The sequence below is a fragment of the Molothrus aeneus genome, chromosome 2, assembly GCF_037042795.1.
Source record: "Molothrus aeneus isolate 106 chromosome 2, BPBGC_Maene_1.0, whole genome shotgun sequence".
Taxonomy (NCBI): domain Eukaryota; kingdom Metazoa; phylum Chordata; class Aves; order Passeriformes; family Icteridae; genus Molothrus; species Molothrus aeneus.
In genome coordinates this window covers 108,382,014-108,407,158 of record NC_089647.1, presented here as the reverse complement: position 1 = coordinate 108,407,158, position 25,145 = coordinate 108,382,014, and the positions used below count along the sequence as shown (strand labels likewise).

The 25,145-nt window shown below is 40.7% G+C and overlaps 1 protein-coding gene across 3 annotated transcripts in view; it reads right to left on the bottom strand.

Moving 5' to 3' along the window:
• Nucleotides 1-15,941, bottom strand: part of SYTL5 (synaptotagmin like 5) — an 82,093-nt gene extending 66,152 nt beyond the window's left edge. For 2 of the 3 annotated variants that reach the window (XM_066545473.1, XM_066545475.1), the window contains exon 1: nucleotides 15,226-15,374. The gene's annotated coding sequence lies outside the window, so the exon portion shown is untranslated. Of the gene's footprint in view, nucleotides 1-15,225; nucleotides 15,375-15,837 lie in introns of those variants that run through there. The other variant, XM_066545474.1, reaches the window with a different exon arrangement.
• Nucleotides 15,942-25,145: the final 9,204 nt, after the last annotated feature.

Below are 25,145 nucleotides of genomic sequence, written 5' to 3'. Positions count from 1 at the left end.
ATCATGTCTCTTCACTACAGGTTCCCTTTGTGGCCATACCATACACACCATACACATCTCCCTCTTTCCAGCTATATGTGTAATTCCAGTGGCACCAGAAGCAAAAGAGTTTGAGAACATGGAACTGAACTTCCAGACTGTCTGTCTAGCCTAGGGCTACTTGTCCAAGTTTCCAGAAGAACAGGTGCTGGGCACATTTAGGTGAAATGGGAAAACAGAAATTATTCAAGAGAAAGACTGCACAGAGCTGCATTCACAGGGTATTAATCACCTCTTGACCTTTCTGCAGCATTTTTTCTGCCTCCTTTTGGCCAAGATATACTGCAGCCATCTGCATAATAAGTGTTTCAGCCTTTTAATTGCATTTGCAATACAGACGGCTTATGCCACTTGAAATTATATCAAAATTTGTCATTATGTGAGGGTCAAACTACTCAGTCATCAAGGTTTGAGACAGAAAGCACAGTGGATGGACACTTACAGTAGAAAATCTATGAAAAATCTTGCAGGACAGAACAAGTTCTCTGAGATGGTCAGTGTGCACAGAGAAGGCAACCAAAGTCTACCAGCCCAGAAGGGATGGTGGCCCCATGTCCTCACCTAGAAAGAACACCTGCAGGATGGCTGGAACACAATCAGGAGCTGCTGATAGTGGTGTCTCCTGCCACTGGTGCTGCCTCTTGCTACCCCACAGCAGCCATCCCATCACAACTTGACTGTAAAGCCAATTTCCTCATTTACTAGTACAGGTTTTAAGTGTTAAGGATATATTTATGGAAGCCTGGTTAATAATTTTCAGTGTGAATAGGGCTACATTTTTTCCAGTGATCCAGTGCTAGATACCCATGTTCCACAGCTGAGTATTTCTCCTCACATATCATGTGCAGCAGCCGTAGCTTAAGAGATGCCTTCAGGGAGTGCATAGGAGTGATAAGGACACAAATTTTAGCTTGGGACTATTGAAAGGTTAATAAGATTTATCTATTCAATCACTGACTCATTCAGAGCAGAGATTTGGGGTAGGTTTTGTTATTTTCCCACTCAGTGTACCAGCTTTCTGCTGCACACAGCTCATGCTCTCAGCCTAGCAGGGATTCCTCTCAAAAGGATTCCTAAATGCACCTTGTCAGGGGCAGATTACCTTGTATTCCAAGATACTCTGACAAAAAAAGCCTCCTTACATGATAAATAGACATGACTATGGGAGAGAAAAAGACTGATTTTTTGGTGATTTATTCCATAATAGATCAAGTGATCTTTCCAGTCTGTTGATTTTGGAACAGCACTCCCCTGTGGATACTGCCCTGTGTTCCTACAAGCAGCCTTTTGGGAACAGACAACCATTTGGGTCCCCTCAGAGACTGAAGGGGAAGAACCTGTCAGGACTAGAAATCTGTTATTTTATGACTGAAGAATAAACCCCCCAAGTTTTAAAAAAGTCCATGGTTTTGACTCTATCTACTTCTTTAGTCTTTCCTCTATGATTACTGCAAACCAGCAAGTTCAAACACACTTTTCCTCTTTAATTTAGAGTCCCTAAAGGAATGTTTCCAGAAAGCAGAGTAAATAACCACAAACAAAAAAGACATCTTAACAAAAACACTTTCTGATCATCCTAAGTGAATAGTCTATAGCAACCCTTACCTTTACCACTTGTGAAAATCAATGACATTCCAACTCTCAGCAATTAAGCTTTTGTGTGTGTGTGTCTGTGTGTGTGTGTGCACAATGCCCTTAAGCAATTATTCCTCTCTTGTGAATGATATTCCTGGAATTCTTCAGGGAACAAAACCAAACCTGTAAGTCACAAAGTCTTAGGTACAGCTTTTGGTCCTACCTCAGGCTTTCAGCTGTTCAGCATCTTAAAAATGTGTCAATTTTCATTCAGCTCATTTGGCAGTATGAAAAGATTTTTAAAATACACAACCAAAAATCTTGTTTTCCACAGGATTTTCTGTTCCATTCAACACTCAGAAAAGATAATGCCAGGGCAGCTGCCCAAAATTTCTTCCAAGTTCCACCATTCAGCACAAAGCCCATGTCTCATTAGTGAAGGTTTTATATCTTACTTGTACACACGTATCCATGTGTACAAACATGGATATTTATATAACAATTTTGATATATTAAATTTTATTTAGAAAACTAAAAGCCTGTAAGTTAAAAGCAGAACAGGAAGAGAAACACTTTGGTATTCAAAATATGTCTGACACTCCACTAACAGACAGCCTGATTTTTCAAGTGTATAGTGTATCTATTATCCCATATTGTTTTCAAGAAACTCATGGATACACAGCAGTTTGAGTGTTGTGTCCTGAAGTACAAAATTCTTCACCTGGTTATAGGGAACAGAAATCCTTCACTCATCCTCTTCCTCCCTTTCAAATACTCCTCCCTCCAAAAAGCCACAAAACCTATTTTTTTTAAGGGGGAACCCTCCATATTTATCTTTTACATATTTTTAAATACATGCACACCAGTGCAGAGCTGTAGAGCAATGACTGTGTTTAACAAAAAGTGATTGTGAACAGGAAAACTGATAAACTGGAAAACCAGTTACAAGTAATAAGATTATATTTCCATATTCCTATTCATCAGAGCATCTAAAATCAACTGGAAATCTGAAAGTCTTCTCTACAACATTCATTTACAAGCATCAGCACTATTCCAAACAAAATAATTCCCACACAGAAGATTAGTAAGAGACACTGAGAAAGTCTGTCATGGAAGCTGAATGTCCTTTCCAGCTGTGAGACATCATCTTCTTAGGAGACACTAGAGGATTGATATTTCTATAAGCTTTTTCTCATGTAAGATTTAAAAAATATGCAAAACTTAAACAAAAATGTTGAAGTCAGAGAGAATGTTATTAGGGATGTATAATGTACCAGGAGAAGCAGTAAAATCCAGGAAAAGCCTACATTACAAACTGAAAATACAACAAGCTAAACACAACTAAAGTAGCTTTGTCGTTGCTACACATTATTTACTGAATGAGAAGCACAGCCTTTTAAAGAACACACCTCAGGCTATTAAAAGAACGTTGAAAGAATAAAATATCCTCCCCCAGTGTGAGGGGATTGCACTTGGAAAGAAATCATTGAAGTTTCTCAACTGCTTCAAATTTACCTCAAAACCTATAGACCAAACCCAAAACAAGAGAAGCTAACCTGATCCCTTTATCAACCTGTAATCTCTCTGTAGGGGTAATTCAGTGTTAAATACTTGCTGAAAATAGTATCTGAAGACAAGATTAATCTGTAATATTTAATCTGTTACTGAGAAAACTGCAAGACATTTCTGAAATAAGAGATCACCCTTAGAAAGGGCAGTTACTTCTCTTAAATAATGAGTCCTAGAAACTCCAAGCCACGTTCTAACAAACATATTCAGATTCTCAGCCTCTCCCTCCACTCCTTCATCTCTTGTATTTATAGATAAACTACCTGCAGCATTACTGCACAGCCTCTTAAAAAGAGGAGCACAGTACACTATGAAACATTTCAGGATGGGAGATGGAAGAACCTTCTGGTTGAACTCAGCATTGTTTAGCTGCCTGTTTGATGGCACAACTCTGCAGTGCAGCTGTGCCAGCCCATAGGTCAAACACAGCATGAACTGCAGCACTCACAGAGAGACCACAGGAAGCTGAGCTGCTTGCACAAAACATCCTCAGGAAGGTCTCCTGCCACAAGGAAACGTGTGGTGTTCAAGCAGGGAGCACCGCTCCATTAACAACAACTACAAAATTTTAAACTTTCCTTGAATTAAAGTACGGCTTGAGCACTTTGTTTTGGTGCATAGGGAGGGAAGGGGGTTGCATGTTGAACTGTGCTTTTCTACAGAAAGGATCAACCTTGAGATCATTGGATCTTCTGACCAAGACATTGCCAGCTTTGGTATGTTCTGGTAATGTTACTCAATAGATTTGGCAAACAAATAAACAGACACACTATAGAAATGAATCCATTTCTCAACATTTCATTCTTCCTTTCTCAAGAGGAATTTTACCACCAGAGATGCAGAGCTGTCAAATCTCATCTGTAAGATTCACCCCACCTTAAGCTCTTTTATTGTCCAGTTTCCCTCACACCAACCCAAGTGCTTTTCCCCACTTGTGAACAAACACATCTGGTCAGGTCACCACACATCTTTCAGATGAGGTAAGAGGAGGATAAAATCTGCTTTGCAGCACCACACCTGAACACCTCTCCTGGTCTGTAGCCCACCAGGGAGCCCAACTCAGTTTCCCTGTGCAGATCCAACCCTTCCAAATAACTCAAAGTGCATGGGAAGCACCCATCCCACAGCTCAGGGCAGAGGTGTTCCCATGACACAGCAAGGGATACAAGTCTTCACATCAGAGGAAGAGAAATAAGAGGTTTGGAGATTGTGTAGTCCAAGGATATCTTGACCATATGTGAACAAAATCTGATTTTCCAGACTAGAATCTCCCTGGGATTCTTGGCAGATAAAGGAGCAGTTGTCTCTGTGTAATCACTGAGATGATATCACATGTGGGATGTTCTCCTCAATTGTTTGTGAAGTGAGTAAGCCAGGATACTCAAAAATATTCTGTTTAAATAAAAAAAAAAAAAACTAAATAAAAAGCTTAATTACTTACACACAGTCCTAATGTTTGGGAACAGGGATGTCCTACCCACAAAGGCAAAAGGAGAGGCACAATTGGATTTCCAGGTCTCTAGGTGTGGACTAAAATTGGTTTAATAAATGAATTCATTGCCCCTAGATGTCCTAAGTGCAGGCCTTATTGCTTTTACAAACTGAAGATTACTCATGACCTGCTGAGGAGACAAAGGGAAGATATGATTGAATATGAAGTGTATGAATGCTTTCAGATACTGGAACATTCCCTCCAGCCTGCAGAAGGAAGATAAGCTGACCACTTTGACACAGATTACTCAGACTTCTCATTTTCCTGCTGCCACAGAATTGGGTAAGGAGGATTTAGACTGTCAGATTCAGCACAATTCTGGGGAATACATGATATTTCATTTTATCCGTGCTCATATATATAATATATATGAAAAAAATAGACCCTTGAGACTAGTCTCAAAATCCTTACACCAATTTACCTGCTCTGACATCTTTCTTGTATTGAGCTCTGAAATTTTCATCAGCTTTTCATGAATTCACTTCTGCTGTAGTAGCAGGCAAAGCTCACTACAATTCATTTAAAGGCAAATTTAGAATTGCTTGGCTCTCTGCAACTCTTCAGTTGGATTGTGTCTCCTCAGTAATGTATTACAGATATTTCAAAAATAAAAGTTCCATCTATACAAGTAATTTTCATAAAATTACTTGTAAAACATCCAAATTCTGGGAAGTTTCTTGAATGCTTTTGTTCTGTGATATTTTGTCATGCAAATTATCAGTTCACCTCTGCTCATGGGAGCTCCTAAATCCATGCAAAAATAGGGAAAGGGAAAAACCTCCAAGAGGAGCAGCAGGCTGGTACAAAGATGAAATACATGTAAACCACAGCAAATCTCTCAACTTCTCTCTGCTTCTGCTTGGAGCCAGCACGGGGAGAACTCCATCTCCTGGTCCAAGAGGTTATGCCAAGGAAAAACAGGGGTTTAATGAATGAATAAATGAATTGCTTTACTTTGTCATAGGTGTACATAATTTCCATTTTCAAAAATTCATATGCAAGTCTTAGGACAGGGACTTCAGACCTAAAAGGATAGGAAACATTTTCTGTCAGGGAACATTTTTTTGCAGATGCTGTTAAAATTTGTCTGGTTAAAACCATATTTTAAGCTTGTGGAGGAAGGTGTAGCTCATATAAGTTCAATAAGTCTTGCAAAAGCTACCAAGTACATGAAAACAAACTTCCCAATGGTCAAATTTGGGAAATTTTGGAAGAATGTGAAGGAAAAACCCCAAAAAATAAACAGAAACCAACCACAAGCACAAAATAAATACAAACCAAAAAATCTACTATGTGCAAGAGGGATTGGACAACCTGATCTATAAGAATTGCTGGTTATGCCACTTGCAGTGCATCCAAAAGAGTCAATTCCATCTCTTCTCACTCTTAACAGAAGGGAGATTCTTGCTAGACTTCTATAACCATCTTTGTCATCCCTTAAACAAAGAGATTCAAACTTCTGGGACAGCTGATACTACTTGCTCAGTTAGAAGAAGGAACTCTACACACCAAAACAATTCCTTTGATGACTTTCTCATGTAAACCAATACTAGAAATGGTGCAAAAGTTAATTAAACTGTAGATTGAGAGAACAAGGCACTGAAAGCTAAGACTAATACCCTGGAGTATCAGAATAGAAACATCTCAGTTTGGGAGGTTTCACAGAATTTAGAAAGCTGGCTTTGACTTTTAGACTATCAGATCTATTAATTGCAATGGTCCAGACATAAATGCAACTAAGGAAGCACAGGAGCACCAGTTTCATTTAAGTTTTGATTAATGGACAATTGTGGGAAGGAAAAAGAAAGTACTCCTTGGTATTTGCTCCATTCTATTTGTACTTTCTGGCATAATGTAAATGCTCTTTTGTTTTGGTCTCAGAAAGCAAGAAAAACTGCACTAGCACAGGTCATGAAATGTATCACAGTTAATGGTTGTGAGCCTCAAACACTCTTTTGCTGTTTTCCACTTGGATAACTTCTGTCCCTTTTTATTTTTTTTCTCCATTTTGTTACAGCTTCTCTCACCCTCACCCTACTTGAGGTCTCTAGGCACATAAATAATTAAAGTTCTTTAATGTGGGGAAGGTGTAACAGTAGTCATTGGCAAAGTCATTCTGTCTTTAGTGCTCCACAGGAATAAAAGATTGAATAGCAATTGTACCAGGCGTTGGAAAAGGGACTCTGAGGGTGAAATAATTAGACCTATGAAAAACTATCTGGTTTTGCTAGAGCTCAAAGCTATTATTTCTTTCATGTTTCAGCCACTATGACTGCAACAATCATTCTGTTCACACTCAGTCTAGACTAAAACTACTCAAACCAATCCAGTTTAGATGTTTTTCCAATGCAGAACTGCCACAAACCTTGGAAAGCCTAATTTGATTATCAAGGTTGACATTAAAATCTGTCCCTGTGAACGTGCACATCTCAGTTTTGGGTTTTCATTAAAGATTGAGAACTACCAGCCTCCAGTTCTGCTTCCAGCCTCCAGCAGATTTTCAGATGTGCATGGGTTCCCACACATAACTGAGTGTCCATGTGTGAGGGAATAAACCATTTAAATTCATGTCTGTAAGGACACTAAAAGGAGTCTCCCCACCCATTGTGTCAGAGAGAATTGCCCGTGAGAACAAAGATCCCAGTTTGAATTGCTTTAAATACAGAATCCAGCCTGTAATATAAACTGATACAGCTCTGCTAAAGAAATTGAATTGTCTTTATATTGTTCAGTTGGCTTCAGCTCCATTTTTAGTTTCCCTCAAACCCAACAGTTTTAATGCAATGTTCTGTTACAGCTGTTGGAGAAAAACCAAAAGGTCTCAGGTAGCCAGGGCACTGCAGCAAAACCAGCACAGCCCCTGAGCACATTAAAGCACACCCTTCTTCTGGTAGGATCACTGGTCACGTTTTCATCCAAAAAGCACAAATTTGAATTTATTTCTAAATACTCCAAAACATCTCAAGTACCACACAGCATTTAATTGTGATACCATCATGACCATGTTGACCTTCTATTTACATTTTATTTTATGCCAGGGCTCAAAAACACAATGGGAGAAGTCAACCTCTGCTGCTGAGGATTATATACAGTGCACAAAACCCACAGATGGAAAGCCAAAATTGTGCTGTACCATACTGTGTATTTATCAAATCAACATCCTCAGATTCCATCAGGTATTAACTAGAGGTGCAGAAGTAATAAGTTACTTACAATAAGTAATAAGTCAATGCAATGGGATCCCCTAAATAACAACAGAAATGTGATAATGTATTAATAGTCAAATAATATGGTCAGTCTCTTAATTTAAGGATGAAGACATTTTATAGTACAAAAAGTAATTACATTTGGCTAATCCAAAAACATTTGCTTGACTTGTGACTGACCAGTTGAAAGAATCTCATTTTAAATTGCTGTGCAGTTGGCCTATTTTCTTTTTGCACTATCCATAGGCACTGGTAAACAAAATACAACAAACCATAGGGAATACATTTCCATGTTAGAGGTATTTTCCACTGCTATTTTTAGGTACTCTTTCAAAAGAGCAAGTTTCTGTCTATGCTTTTAAAATGAACCACAAACTGATCAGGCATTCAAGATCCTTCAAAACTCAACAGAAACCCACTGGGAGCAAAGAAACTCTTTCTAGACCACACACAGGTTGCTAATTGTCACTGGCCTCCTGCTTAGTCTTGTTACTGGATATTTTTTTATTAGAATTACTGATAAAACAACAACAACAACAAACAACCTGAAAGAAAAATCTGACATTCCTGGCTGTGTGAGGCTGCCACATGAAGATACATTATTCTATCCCTCTTGCCATTCCTCTGTTCCTTGAATGTCAGAGTGAAAACCTTCAACCTGGTCTCATCCCCTCCCCCCTAAAAAAAGCCAGAATTTCAAAAGGGGCTTTTTTAAGAATGTTAAAACTAAACTCAGTTTGAAAAAAGTGCAAGTTTATACATGAGGTGTGGTCTGCTGCCAAGGAGAATCAGCAGAATTGTATCAAATCAGAAGGCAAGGGTATCAAAAAAGATTTGGAGTACTTTTGGCTTTTTGAACCTTGGGCAATCAAAAACACGTGTGCTACACACAGCATGTACAATAAACTATTCCACCATAACCCCCTTGTGCAATTAAAGTGCCCTCGTTTTTGCTGAACTCATGGGGTTTTCATAGTGGAGATCAGCTGTTCATGTGCTGGTGATACACATTGACACACCCCAAACAAACCAGCAATCATCCATGACATGCTGTCTGATGGCTGCTTTTGGTGTCAAACCAAATATGATATTGCACAGATTTAAAGTTCAGAAACAGTTATTGCTGTTTGAACATTACTTTTTCATGGAGAAAGGTCAGAAGAAAAAAGCATTATTTGTGATGTTGCTATGAATGTTAAGTGGCCCACTATGGACATAGTGACCCTCTGAATCAATCTACAGTATGTTTAAAATTAATTTAATGAAATGATTCTGTCTTTAGTAACAGAACTGGCTCAGATCAATGCCATCAGAAACCAAGATGTGAATGAGTGCAGAGGCTCAATGACTGAAATCCAGAACCTTCATGATCTCAGCAGGCACAGGAATGGGACAGAAGACACACTGCATTGCTCAGAGGGAAAATTTTTACAGGTCAATGGTCCAAGTCTTCACCAAGCCTGACACTGAATTCTTTTCTGCTTTTACTCCCAAACACAGTCTTTTCATATTTGGAAACATGACATGGCAAACTAATATGAAAATGTTTTCACAAAATTAATCAGAAGTGAGTTCATAATTTCAATTCAAATACAAGGACTCTAACATTAATTATTTAGACACTTAATTGAGAATGTGCACTTTCAAAACTAGCCTACCACAAATCATGTTGATGTGCTTCTGCTCTCTTCCACAATAAAAGTGAAATGTCACTGGCAAGGTCATGGTTTAAAGTGAGTTCGTGGCAAACAGCAAATTCTTGCAAAGTTGGAGGTTGTCTCAAAAAAGGTTCATAAGAGAAAACTTGATCAAGGGAATTGTACTTTATCATGGATGTTACCATTTAAATAATTTTATTATAGATTCTCACAGTCTTGATCAAAACAAACCCCTGCTGAAATACGTTCAGGAAAAAGAGGAAATCCAAAGGAATATTATTTCTGACAGCCCAGATGAGGGGAGAATGCCTGGTTAAATCCCCATGAATAAACTCCATTCAGGTTCTGCATCTTCATCTAGGAAAGCCAAAGCCAAACAAGCACTCCCTAAAGGCAGCACAGGGTTTACAAGCACACAATTGCCAGCCCTCTTCCAGGGCACTCCTCGCTTTCCCCTCACCAGCCAGGTGACACTCGTGTTTGCACAGGTTTCTCAAACTTCTCCACCTTTCTTTGCTGCCACCATTCCCCAGCAGAGACAAAATACCACGGAGGTACAACCTTCTCCCTTATTCATTTTCAGTCTTACCTAAGAAATCGTTATTCTTGAGTGCATTAATCGCTGTTCTCCTCCTAACTGCTTCCTACTCATCCATATTGTTCTGACAGTGGGGGTTTCAAAGCTAGACAGAGTTAAGAACTACATTTCCATTAAAAACTCATTTTTCCCCCTCTAAAACTTCACATTGGTAGCAACAATAAAGAGAGCTCTAACCTGGATAAAGATGCCAACAGCTAATAGACATTTTCACTACTGTAGCATCTGAATTTTAAAATATTTAAGAGGTTTAAAATGCGTCTGTAGAAAAAAGGAATAGAAACACTCCTTGAGAGACAAATATACTTGCTATTCTACTCCAGAGCAGGACTAGAGTCAAGGAAACTGTTTTAGAGTTGGCAACTGTGAAAAACATTACAGAAAAAAGAGCTAGTTTAGAAAACACTGTTAGGAAAAGTGGCTTCTGCAATGCAACATTTCCATGCAGACAGCTGTGTTGCTTTTTTTTTTTTAACTATTATTTTTCAGTGCTAAACTCAAATATGTTTCAAACCTATAGACTTCAAGAACACTCACTTTCCTCCTATTTCTGTCTTCTGGATTAGTTTAGACAGGATTAAGACTCTCTATTCCCCACACAAATCTCATGTTCTTGGCTGTTGATGTTAACACACTCCATGATGCCTTTGTGCCATTGCTGCACAAATGCCTACAGTGAATGGATGCTAATTCCTAGACTATACCTTTATTTAATTGAATATTTACTCAACTGAGGCCTTCCAAATTTGCATGCATGTATAAACGCCTGTTAAACTTGGCATTATTAGCCTACTTATTTTCTTAATATTGTGAGAATGGGAATTTGGATCCTTCCATTTTTCTCTTCTCTGACTCACCAGGGACTTTGTGCAAAGATTCAGGAAAGTGAATGAGGTTTTAGAACCAGTATTAAGTAGAACTCTTGCTGAGACTGAGCTTCTCTCGAGCTCTGCAATGGCTGCAGAAGTAGGGAGGCAAGTTCACATTCAAAGCACATAAAACTGCTCAAAAAGCCACCAGCTGTGTAATGCAGTAACAGCAAATGCAAAATATCATCTCCAAGTGACAAATGGTCTGCTTTCAAACACCAGTTTTTTCCCAGATATTCAATAGCAGAACCCTTGGAAACAATGTTCCCATGGTCATGGACATTTGCTTCCACATTATTCAGGTAACACTTGCAACTTTTTTATCATACACATAAAAATACCCCAAACCCAAACATCTCCTCCAAGCTCCACTCCTGTTCAAGCCCTGGAAACACATTGGTGCTGTTCACAATTCCTACATTGTCTCCACCTTGGTATATATTTTATAAATTATATAAAATCTTGGAGACCCTCATCCTGTGAAATGTTTGTCTCCCACCTGTGGATGCACTGCTACTTACAGAGCTTGCCAGGCACAGCTTGTGCAGGTGAAAGGTGGAAGAGGGATCCAAAAATCCCTGGAGCCCCAGGTCAGACACAATTATGTCCAGCTGCATGCAGATCACAAGTCAGCCCCACACAGAATGCAACCACTCCTAAAAAGCACAGGCTGTGCTGGAAGATAATCTCTCACACACCAAAAAAAAAAAAAAAGTTATATGTCAACAATGAGGGATGCCCCAGGTAATTTTAGTATTCCAGAGGTGCAGTTAAGTGAAGGTGCAGAGCAACTCCCTTCAAAATAAATAAAATGCTTATTTAAGGAGCTTCCTGTTAATACTCGTTTGTGGAATATAGTTCAAACCACAATGGAATTTTGTTTCATTTCTGATTCCATTTCTGTTCCTAAGCAATACAAAAAGCATACCCAGGGAAAAGTAACAAAGCAAATAAAAAGGTCCATATTAGAGTAATTGAATACAGAAATTTCAGTGCAGGCAGAGAAAGATTAAAAAAAAAAAAAGCCAGACAAATTCAGTTCTCAAGCAATTGATTCTGTCCTGAAGCTGTGCTCCAGCATATGGAAAGCCCCACAAAACAGGGTCACTCAGTCACACCTAGGGCAGACTAAGACATGAGCTTGAAACAGATGTTGGGTTTTTTTTAACAGCAGACCCAGGGTGCTTGGAATAGAAAGAATGCAGGAAGCTTCATTGTTATATAGTGTGTGTATATATATATATGCTTATGTATTCCTTCAATATAAAGAGTTGAGAAAAGTTACTGTGAAATTCAAAGAAATACACACATAAGAGCTTCCTGTGCCTACCAAAAATTACCCCCTACCTACCACCCTTGGAACCAAATCCATGCTGGTCTTCAAGGTCTGTTCTTCCCACTGTGCTTGCCTATTCTGCTCTCCTGTGTTTCCAGGCTCTGGAGGAAGAGCCCCACAAGTGTGCTCATCCCTGCTATGAGCAGTTTGATTAGAAGGCAGAGTAAATGTAGGCAAGGCAGAGGGCAATAAAACACTGGAAGCAGTGCTCAGTCACAGCACAGTCCTGCACTGCAGATGTCTTCAGCCATCATTCTAGCAAATAGATTCCCTTCCTCCCTCCACCCCACAACACCAAATGTCTCACTAAAAGATGGTAGTTAAACACCAGATATGAAATTTATCTCTCCTGATAAGGAGCCTTGGAGCATTATGTAATACAGACATGTTTTACAGACAGGCAAACAACTGGGTGGCTGCACCATCACACTGAAAATTGTTCAGTAAGATCCTTCATGCCTACTGTCTTTCCACTGTAAAAAATACAGCTACAACCCAAAACTTACATAGAATTTTGGTTAAATAAGCATTTCTTTATCCCTAAAGAACTTAAGATTTCAACTACCATAAAATCTAAAAAAGTCAAACATGCTACTAAGTATTTCTTAAGGGTAAATGTAGTGCTGAAGGTTACTCAGTAATGTTAACATGTTAAACAACTTCCAGTGTTTAAACACTTTGATAGTGTCTGGGAATTGTACCCACACCTGAGCCTTACAAACCACGTTCCTCAAAGCTTACTCAGATCTATGAAAAGCAACTCTCACCTTCCATAATTGCTTGGATGTAAAACAGAAACAAGGAGACCCCTGGATCTAATTGCACTTGGGGAATAATTTATATCAAAGATACACAGAAAAACATCTAGTGAAAGTCTAAGCCTTGATGTCACAGAAACATAGAATGGGTTGGGTTGAAAGGGACCTAAAAGTTCACCCAGTTCCATCCCACCTGCCACGGGCAGAGACAGTTTCCACTGGATCAGGTCACTCAAAGCCCCACCCAACATGGCCTTCAGCACTGCCAGGAATGGGTCATTCACAGTTTCCCTGGCAATCTGCTCCAGTACCTCACCAAGCTCATGGTGAAGAATTTTTACTAATATTCAATCTAAATCAACCCTCTCTCAGCTTAAGGGCATTAGCCCTCGTCCTATCATTAATTGTCCTTGTCAAAAGCCCCCTCCAGCTTTCCTGTAGCCCCCTTTAGGTACTGAAAGGTGCTACAAGGTCCCCCCAGAGCCTTCTCCAGGCTGAACAACTCCAACCCTCTCAGTCTGCCCTCCTATCAGAGGTGATCCAGCCCCCTGATTATCTCTGTGGTCTCCTCTGCACTCACTCCAGCAGGTCCAAGTTGTTCCCATGGTGGGGGCCCCAGAGCTGGATGCAGCACTGCAGGTGGGGTCTCACCAGAGCAGAGGGGCAAAATCCCCTCCCTGGACCTGCTGCCCCCACTGTTGATGGAGCCCAGGACATGTTTGGCTTTGTGGGATACAAGGGCACGTGGCCAGGTCATGCTGAGCTTGTCATCCACCAAGACCCTCAAGTCCTCCTCAGGGCTGCTGTCAGTATTATTGAGCCCTTTTACATCAAGAAAGTTGGGAAGCAAGGGGAAGAGAATGCATGGAGAGAGTGCTCTCAGAGATGATGGAGTTTTCCTGATTATATGCCTAATCAAGGCAATAAGGGTTCATTATGATCACTTGTTCTGCCCTCCCCTACACAGAGCCCATAAGATTTCCCCATACTAAGTTTCCCTAGAAATAAACCTGCCTTTAGAAAAACCATCCCTGATTTAGTTTTTTAGTGATGAAAACCTCTAAGAACTTATTAGTCTAATGAATGTTTTTATTTTTAAATCTTCCCTCTCTAGTCCCAAGATGTTCAAATTTCCAGCCCTGGCTGTTCTTAAACCCCTGTTTTTCTTCAGTAAGGAGGCCATTCCTCACCCCAGCCTTTTTAGACAAGAATCCAAACACCACTTCTTCCTTTTGGACCCACCAAAAACAACATATGCTCCAAGCATCTCTACTGCAGGGGTCTTTAAAAGGCTTAATGGGCTGCACCTTGGACAAATCTCCCAGCTGAAGTGCACACAGCAGAACAGAAACACTTGTGCACTTCAGGAATAATTGTCCTACCTGCTCTATCATCTCAGATTCATTGAAAGGGCCATTTCCCTGGGCAGTCACATTAAATGTTTCCTGCCAAGACTTTCCAAAAATCACTGACTCTGGGGTGCAGAATCCCTTACTGTTCCCTTGCTATGACTCCACACTTGGAATACTGAAATGATTGGTGGAGAGCTGCATTCAGTAGCTATCAAGTGTCCAAAACTACTGTGTAACTGGTTCTCAGCCTCCGTAATTTATTATTTTATTTGTATAGCCATAAAATAAAATTGAAGTTATACATTATTGTATTTAAGAATAAGTAACTATACTTTTTAAAGGAAGAAAAACAGAGGCAGCACACGGCAAGAGCCGATCTTCACCTGGGCGCCCAGAGCCTCTCACCTGCTCAGGGGCGCAGAGAACACCTGCACGCCCGTTCTTCATCGTCCCTCCCACGGCACAACAACCCCAGACGGCAACATCTGCCTCCTGGGATTTTCACATTGTAGAAAGCATTGCTAAAAAATAAAACCCCAACCAAATATGCAGGCATCCCCTATCAGGTTATTAGCACCAGAGTACCCGGTCCCCGCAGGAGCAGCCGGACCAGAGCCGCCCCAGCTCCGGGCAGGGCGCCGGCGGGAGGGTCCCCACCGTCCCCCGCAGGCTCCCTCCTCGGGTTCTGCTCTCGGAGTGAAGAAAAGGGAATAAAAGAGAACTAAACAAAACACCTCCCTCAAACCAGTTGCTAATAAGAATGAAGGACTCACCAGGAACCTCGCAGGAGAGGAAAATCACGTACGAGCAGCACCATCGCTGCTGCCCCCGCCGAGAGCTGCTGCTGCCAGCCCGGCAGCCCGCTGGGGCTGGCAGGTGAATGAAGTCCCTCTGCCTCGGGCTCAGCTCCTGGCTGGGCACGGAGCGCACAGCCCGCACCGAGCGCCGACAGCCCCGCACTCCGGCGGGACACAGCAGGCTCGCAGCGACCCCGCGGGGGCAGCCCTGCCACGGCCAGCCTGGTACAGCCCTGCCACGGCCAGCCTGGTACAGCCCTGCCACGGCCAACCTGGTACAGCCCTGCCACGGCCAGCCTGGTACAGCCCTGCCACGGTCACCCTGGTACAGCCCTGCCACGGTCAGCCTGGTACAGCCCTGCCACGGCCAGCCTGGTACAGCCCTGCCACGGTCAGCCTGGTACAGCCCTGCCACGGTCACCCTGGTGCAGCCCTGCCACGGCCAACCTGGTACAGCCCTGCCACGGCCAGCCTGTCCGCCGTCCCCGCCCGCGGCACCGCTCCTCCCGCAGCCCGGGGCTCCGGGGCTGCCTCCAGCCCAGCCGTCCCCGCCGGGAGCGGAGCCGCCTCCGCCGCGTCCCCCCGCACCTCTCCCGCTGCCGATCCGGCCCCGCGGCCGCGCTCCCGCAGCGCCTCTCGCCGGCTGGTAGCAGGGTCGGGATGCGGGAGCCGGGCTGGGATGCGGGACCCGGGCCGGGATGCGGGACCCGGGCAGGGATGCAGGACCCGGGCCGGGATGCGGGACCCGGGGCCGCCGTCCCGACCTGCCGGGAGCGGGGCGGAGCAGCCGGAGCGGGGCCAGGCGGGAGCGCCTCCGCAGCGCACCTCTCCTCCCTTGTCCTCCTTCTCCCCTCTCCTCCTTCTCCTCTTCCCTTCCCGCTCCCCTTCGCCACCGCCATCCCATGCAGGGGGGACAGTGCCGACCCCGGTCGCGTCACCCCATCCTTCCGACGGCATTGGGAAGGGTGCGGATCCCGTCAGTATCATCTCCCAGTTTTCAGCGAGGGTTTAGGTAGTGCGGAACTGGCAGCTCAGCGGGAGATTCTGTCATTTATCAGAGAGGGTTTGGAAAGGGAAAAAAAACCCGGTATTGACTTCACTGTTTTACGGGTTTTCAACCTTTATTAAACAGCAGGTGTATCTGCACCGGGTGAGGGAAGCGTCCACAACATAAAATTGTATTTCAGAATATAATAAAAGGCACTTGTCACAGCTGTCCTCCTTACACCCATAGGCAGCACTTATAAAGCTTTATGACCATCACTTCCAACAGTTCAAAAGAGCTGGATTTATCAAACAGCTACAAGTATTACAAAATATTCCAAAATTCAAAAGCAACACAGTGAAAACTGCATCTCGATTCATCCAGATGAACTGAGTGATTCATTCGCCCTCAGGTACCTGAAGAGCTCATATAGCAGGCACCTAAGAAAGATAAGGAAACCAATTTAGCACTTACATGCACTTCCTTACATGTAAAAATACTATTCTGCAACTGGTGGAATAAACAGAGGCATGCCACATGAAAATAGTTGAGACTTTTTTTTTCATAGCTGTGAAATTATATCACTTTCAAAAAATTCTGATGCATACAACCAGAATCTCCTGCTCAGCTTTCACATTAAAAAATTAGCATGAAATCTGCTGTTTATGTACAACAGCAATGTAATGTTACTCATTACCCTCAAAGTATTTTTTTAAAAATTGCTGGGTTTGCGTTACTTCAAATAATGCATGTGTTGCAAAAAAAATATTATTGGGTGGTACAATATTTACTTGGCTAGTATATAAACACACCACCTTTGAAGGATAATTTGAGTTTGCTACATGTTATACTCACAACATTGTTTTTTGACTTGTTCAGGCAAAGCTATTGAAGGGATCTGCTCTAAATTAAATGCTCAGGTACATCCTCTGCCTGCAATTACTAGAATAACACATTGCTCTCTATAATAGTGTGAATCATTATCTAAAAAGCACCCAAGTGTATATATTCTGTAATGCATGATTTGATCATGTATTAAAACAACAACTCCAGATTTACATGGGGCTTTTTACAGTTTCATCTTATAAATGTTGTTCGAGGGGCTGGTGAAAGGAAGGGCTGACAGCTGTTTGCACATCCAGAGCTCAGGTACAGCATTACCAACCAGACATCCAAGTACAAGGAGAATTTCTGAGGAACATAACAGAACTTCTGTGTTTCTCTTGGGACAGACAGCAGGCATAGAAACTGGAGGCCCCATGTAACTCAGGTAGCACTGCCCATACCAGCTCACATTTATTAATCACCCTTTGTGATCCATAACAGACCACAGGAACCAAGGGATGTGTAAACCAGGATTACAGGAATCTGTGGCCTATTCAGGACAAAGATAAAGTGTTCTTGTTGCTATTTCTTTGGTGACTCCAATCTCCATAAATAACACTTGTACTGCTGTAAAGCATTAGCCAGCTATGGTCCCAGACTGCAGCTTTATTAAGGATGAATTGCAGTGCTCTTGGCCCTTTTCCAGAGTACTCTGACAACTCTCTTGTCCTCTGGGACAGAAGTTTTGTAGTCAGCTTTCTTCTCTGGATGCAGAACTGCTAATTCCATGCACCAGAAATCAAGGAACTTCATCATTTAATGATAGCCTGGTTCACACAGCCACAAATTCTTCCAAATGGGAAGAACTTCTGCAAATTACACAGAATTCAGTTCAATAACATTTATGAACAAAACCTAGTTTGCTTCCATTTTAGGTAGCATTGAATGCCCTGCAAGCTTTATTTCTCTTCACCTTAATCTAAATATCAGAAAATATTAGATAAGTAATCTAAATATCAGTAAATATGAGAAAAATAGGCTATGAATGCAATTTTCTAAACTTAAAGGTTTTGAGGAAGAGATCATGTGCATAAAATAGAGATTTTTGATAAACACCCATAGCTGTTAACAGCAAGAGCTACTCAGGAACAGCTATTTACATTTTTCTCCTGGATAATACATGTGTTAGGAGCAGAATTTGGAAACAAAATTAAAAAAAAAAAAAACCTTTGTGGAGGAAGATTAGATATGCAGTTCTCATTGTCCAGTTGAGCACTCCCTGGGCTATTTTCCAAAAGTGTAATTGCAGTCATCATGGAGAGAGGAGTGTGCATTTTGCCAACTCTGTGCTCAAGGAGTTATGCTATCACTTCCTGGAGGTATTCATAGAAAATAGAGACCTCAGAAGTACCTTCTAGCAGTCAAAAAATTAAGGAAGATATTTCAATGAAAGTGTCCTCTTTCTGTGGGTTTTTTTTTTTTTCAGTGTTTTGAGATCTTGTATGTTCTGCATTTTAAATTAAGGGCTTTTTGGCATTTCTGTGAAAAAGACTCTCTGTTAAAATTTTAACGTGGCCTGTGATACTGATGTGCTGCTTTGCACTTCCAGCTAAAAGGGGAAAAACTTCAAATTTATGTTTGGAAGAAATGCCTGGTTTGATGCACTAATTAATAAAAAGGCAAGATAATATTTCAAAAAGAAATACAGTGACTGTTTCAGGAGCAATAGCACCATGCTTCTTCAAATTATTCATCAGTTCACTCAGAGCTCCTTCTTAACAGAAGCCAATTTAATTTAATCAATGTTATTCTGCCTGCTGAGTTAATTTTACTTAAAAATACATTTCATTTCATTTGTTTCACTGTTTCCTTCACAATTCCTTCTTGGTGAGTGTGTGACATACAAGGTTTGTTGGAATTTGACATAGCCCCAAGAATCTTCATGTGATCAGCACAACCCAGTGGAATTATGGTCCAGACCCATCTGCTTTTCTTAGGGCTTGGATTTTGTCTTTGTAACAAAGGCACTGGGTTGCAAGTCAGAGCTTCTTGTCCCTGAGCTTACTTGGCCCAGTGTTTTTACTTATGCGACACGAAGAAGTTTTCTTATTGCAAAGCCAAGCTTCCCTCTGAGAGAAAAGTGGCATTTTCCAAGCTTCATTCCAGTTATTCACTGTCACCTCAGCCCTCTCTTCATCTCCATAGTAAATAAGCATTGTCAAAACCAAGATGCAGGAAATATTATACAAGAAGAATGAAGCCTCTTGTACAAGAGGGCAAATCTTTGCCAAGGTTTTCCTTAATGTTAGTTGCTACACCAACAGAAAAATTACATGTCAGAGACTTAGAAATGAAAAAGGGAGAACTGGTGACATTAGCTCTTCTGAGACAAGGCCATTCCTGTTTCAGCCACTGAAAGGATTTAGGAAAGCAGGTATTTACAAAAAGCTTTTCAGAGTAATTACAGCATCTCCTGTTCCTTTTAAAGGAGAAGTTAAAAGCAGACACAGAGAGATATCAAATGCAGCAACACATTTGTACTTTCCTTTCTCACATCATAAAATGAGGAATCTATTTACTTTCTCCTGCTTTTCTTTAGTACATTTAAAAGAAAAAGAATAAGAGAAGACACTAATTAGTGCCTCGCTGTGCTGTATGAAGCCAGTATTTGAATTACTGCCTAGAATGGACTCATGCAAGCTAAGGGAATGCTCTTACAAACCCCATTACTCTGTGCACGATTTATTTAGACAATTATTTTGGTGTTAGCTATGTCATCTTTTGCACAAGAAAGAGCTGTGCAAAGTGAGTCACAGCTGAGCTGTAGAATGAAGTGCTGCATGAAGAAGGTTCAGGTAATATCCAAGTACCTGGTGTTCTATGTTGAAAAATATTTCTCCAGGCAACACTGAAAAAAACACTGAAAGAACTTGAACATTTATCATGCACCTGCAAAGCATAGACTGGGACCCAAACATATCATTTCATCCTAAATGTACCAAAGTACTTTTTTAGAATTACCATTTTACTTCAAAATAGCTAGCTACAATTTTACTAATTAGCAAATTAATCAGTAAAATAATTGTGTTTTTCATAACTATTTTATTGCAAATAATTTTAATGGCCTCTACAAACTTCAGAAATGTTTAATGAAACCAGTTGATTTCCTACATACAAAATTTGTAAGGTTCATCAAGAATACAGTTCAAGACACTTAAATATTAGTTGTCTTCTAACTGTCAGTTCACAAGATCTAGGACTTTTTAGAAGATGCAGAGGCAAAAAACCCCAGAACACCCCTAAAATTCCACACAATAGATAATAAAGAGAAACAGTCTTCTCTTAGCTCCCTAATTATTTTTTTTAACACTTAACCTCAACATTTTTGCTAGATCTGTGAAGAGTTATGGCATTTCTTCTAAGAAAACCTTCCTAAAACTCTGCAAGATGACTACAGTAACTGCTGAAAATGCAGACACAGACCCTTGGAGCCTGTCTATAATATACGGATTGCAAACATTTCTGGGGATTCAGGCAAAACTCATCATCTTCCTCTGTTTTCTGCCACTGTCCTACTCTAAAGCCAAGATCTTTCACCAATGTCTTTGCATCATCCTGACTTACTGCAATACTTTGGTATAAGCCAACCAGAAAAAGAGTCTTTAAAACTGCAGGGTTTTATTGACTTAACATGGTGTACCAACTCTTTGATCCCCAAATTTGTCTTTCTATGGAATTACCCTGCTGCAAGCAAAGGTACTTGTTAACAGCAGCAACAAACATTTAAGGCAGGCTTTATTCATCAATGCTTCTCATTCTGGTCAGAAACTGAAAGGACATTTTAGCTCAAACAAATTAGTTCAACTTGTCCTTGACAAGAAACCCTGCTTAGGAACAGAGAAGCTGCATTCTGCATTTAAAACAGGGTTTGGAAAAATAACTAGGGTGACAAACTCACATCTGCACAGCAAAAAGTACTTCCATTTATTTTATAAAGTAATTCTTCACCATTTAGAAAGCTCAATGAAACGGAGAAAGGCTCTAATTTGTTTTTATTTCATTTGCATGATGTTTTGCTAAATGCACTTTTCACAGTAGTACTCTTATGAGGTGATTATTGCTAAGAGCTGTAAACTAAAAGGGGCTCTGAGTAACCAGATCTAGTTGCAGGTGTCTCTGTCCCCAGTAAGGGGTTGGTCTTCAAGGTCCCTTCCCAGCCAAAAGCATTCCATAATTCTGTGATTCTATCATCTTCAATCAAGTGCTTCTTCAACATGGTTTAAGTAACTTATAAACACAGCCCAAATGTTGCCTTGAACACTTGTAGGGGATGCTAGTTACCCATGAAAGTCTCTGTCACTCCCCTCCTCAACTGGACAGGGAGAGAAAATACAACAAAAAACTCATGGGTCAAGATGAGGACAGGTATGGATCAGTCACCAGTTACTGTCACAGGCAAAACAGCCTCCAGTTGGGGAAATTAATTTATTTCCAAACAAATCAGAGTAGGGTAATGATAAATAAAACCAGATCTTAAAAATGTCTTCCTCCCATTGATCCCTTTTACCAAGGCTTAAATTCACTCCCTAATTTGTCTACCTCCTCCCATCCTGAGCAGCACAAGGCAGGGAATAGGGGCTGAAGTACCTTGTCTGCTGGCACTAAGCCTTTACATCAGCTCAGCTTCTTGTACTGTTTACTCCACTTTAAAAATAGGATGTGCTTGGGGTTTTTCCAAACCACAAGAGAAAAATAAGATCACCAAAATGTAAGTGCATCCATGTTACATTTTTGCCAGTTCTTAATTCAACCTCTAATGGTAAGGAATTTTGTATCATGTATAACAAGAAAATGTCAGGAGTGCACCCTAGTCCTGTAATGGTTATTTTCACCTCAGTAAAGTAAATAATAGTGTAAAAGATAAGTGCCTGGTCATGGTAGAGAGACATGTTTTATTTAACTTGCATGCAATTAAGGTCTTGCATTCCAGAAAGGGATAGCAGTGTGCCTGCTTTTAATGCTGACACTGAAGCATTTCTAAATTTTAAAAGATTGAGATTAAGAGTGAGATTAAGATGCTTATATGCACAGCACACTATAACAAAATTCACAGGCTGGATGCTTTTAAACACAACCTTTTCCAAACACTTCTTATTTTCACTTAAATGTTTATACATCATGAAATCTGTCGTCTTCAAACACACATGTTGTGGGAGTATTTGGGCAAAAGCTCCCAAAATTTATAATCTTACAACAGCATTAGGATGACTGCTTGAATAACATTTAAAACACCACCATATTCCATGTATTTTAACATATTATCTAATATTATTTACCAGAAGCAAATTAAGTTACAAACACGTGAATAGGCAGCCTTGATACATTTTGATGTTTGCACAATAAGGTCACTGAAGGTAATTTTCTTTATCATACATGACTATTTACAGAAATCTTGACAAACAAAACAGTTGTCTCAGAAATCATCAAATTTCTGAGCCTTCATAGTCATATGAATATCCTCAATAAGACTTGTCTTATTTCTGGTTCTCTGATTTTGGAGGTTACCCTTGTATTTAAGAAAATCAGATAAATTGAGATTTCAAGATAGGGATCACACATTTTCCTGAACCATCTGTGGTGAATTTTGATTTGTAGGAGGAAGTAATTCAATACATTTTAACAAAGAGATCTGGAGGTATTCTCAGTTGAAATCAACCAATTTCTGTTTTTTTAAAAAAAAAAAAAAAAGAGAAAAAGTGTAAACTCATGGAATTTATTTGCTTTATTTTTCAATTTTGATCACTAGAAATTTCTTCTAAATGCTTTGCACATTGCTTTGCTAATGGCTTTGGAAAAGTAAAATATATTCTATAACACTCATTTGATCTACCTGGGGGAAAAAGTCTTTTTCAGCCCCACATACAATCATATATTGAATTTCTGAATCCCAAGTTACAGCTATAATTGGTCCAAAAATGTTAATACATTATAATACTTTATCATAGATGTAAAAGCTAGTAATATGTCCTAAATGTAGTGTGCCTTGCTTTGGTTAGATATATTCCCATTTCTTTATCTTACTGGAAAAAAGATGTGACTTTGAGAAAAAAACCCCAGCAATAGGATGGAGAATGCCTAGTCCTGTGATATGTGCTAGGTTTTTCCTCCAGCACTCTGTTCCTGAGCTGCTCCTGCTGTTCCTGCTCTGTCTTTATCCCAGAATGAGGAAAATGACTGAAGTGGAGCAAATGATAAACAATGCATCTTCCTCTCCTGCTCTAAGAAAGTTGATAATCAAAGGCCTTCAAGTAATACCTGCCACCCTGCTGCATTTTTGTGTCTCTAATTGCTGAGCATCACTGAATAAAGTGATGCTGACAGCCAGCAGCTTGGAGAAAAGTGCTGCTTTCAGCTGAGATGTGCAGAGGGAGCTGTGATCTGCTGAGGCAGCAGCTTGGCTGATGGGGCCAGCCTTGGGTAGAGCTGGATCCATTTTCAAGGAAGCTGGGACCAGCTGTGCCTGATGTGGAGGCAGCTCCTGGTGTCTTCTCACAGAGCCCACCACTGCAGCCCACCAGCCACCACCTGCACATTTCCATGTAAACTCAGCACAGGAAATTTGTGCCATTGTTTGGGACCTCTGTGCCAGCACAGAAGGGAACAAAGTGGGAAATCTCATCCCTGTGTTAAACCATGAACCTGTTGTTCCCTCTGTAGGCAAGAGTTGGCCTAGTTCCTAAAAGCAATGGAGAAAACTGTTCTCAAGGACCACCACTGGTATTAGCAACAAGCCTAGGACCCTTTACTTCTTTCTTTAAGATTAATATTTATATTTAAAAACTGCAAAGATATAACTAGATACATCACTAACTTTTCTTCTGTTTGGTGCCGAGGTAAATAATGAAGACCTGGTTCCCAGGACAGCTCTTCTTCATATCCTTTCCCCCTTTTTTTCTTCTCCTCAGCTTTAGTTTTGAAGATGCTAGAAGCTTATATGAACAGAAAAATCCTGAGAACATCCTTAAGGACAAGTAAAAGCTTCTCCTGAGATGGTTGATTGCACTGATTAGTCCCTGCCATGCACAGTGGCAATCAGTTCTTTTGACAATTTCTTTCTACATCTTGTTAGTGCCCTGTCCTACCTTCATCATCACCTTTTCTTCTTCATTGTCATATTTGCTTGTTGCTGCTGGGTGGCTCTAGCTCCAGTGTGTGCATGCAGTGTGAGAGAGTGCAAGTTGTTCTTATCATGGCTTGTTTAGTCCTGTCATGAAATCCTCAATAAACACCTTGCCTTCAGTGAGCAGGTGAACAGTTCCCACAAACAGCATTTCATTCAAATTTCTGCTGAAACTTTAAGATCTGAAATGTCACCATTTTCCATGAAATTGAAATTTAAAATGTTGATCAGCTTTTGTCCCAAGTGTTTGTATATATTGTACATCCCAGTATGTGTGTACATTTTCCTGAACAGAAGGATAAGACACTGCTCCATCCACTTCCTACTAAAGCAAGTTTCAAAGCTTAGGAAGTGAAGGAGGCTGTGCTCTTCTCCCCTTCCAGCTCAGTGATTTCTCTTTGAGTTGTCATGTTGTGTAGCAATAATGCTTCTGACCTGCTGTGTTAGAATCAACAATTTTTTTAAACAATTGTTTAGTGGCCTCTCAGCTCTTCAAAGAACTTCAAGCAAGTCACTGCACTAAGATTAAAACAACTCTCTGAAAAACAAACAAACCCAAAACTCAGAAAAGCAAATAATTAAGACTTCTGCTGGGCTCAAGCATCCCTGACCTGGCCAGCAGGAGAGGTGCCATGTAGATTATCCCAAGAGTCCATCTGATCCCCTCTCCCAATCCCTGTGGTACTGAGCAGTGAGTGTGTGGGAAGAGAGCAAGAACAAGAGCAGCACACTGTGATTCTTCCTCCAGCATCCAGCCATGAGTAGCTCAGGAACAAAGTCAGAAAAATCAAACAGAATTCTGCTTTTGCATTCCACAGTTTAACGTGGAGGTTTAAATGTTTGCTGCAATGGAAAGGATAAATGGAGACAGGAGGCAGACGATTTTAGCTGCTTTAGTATTCACAT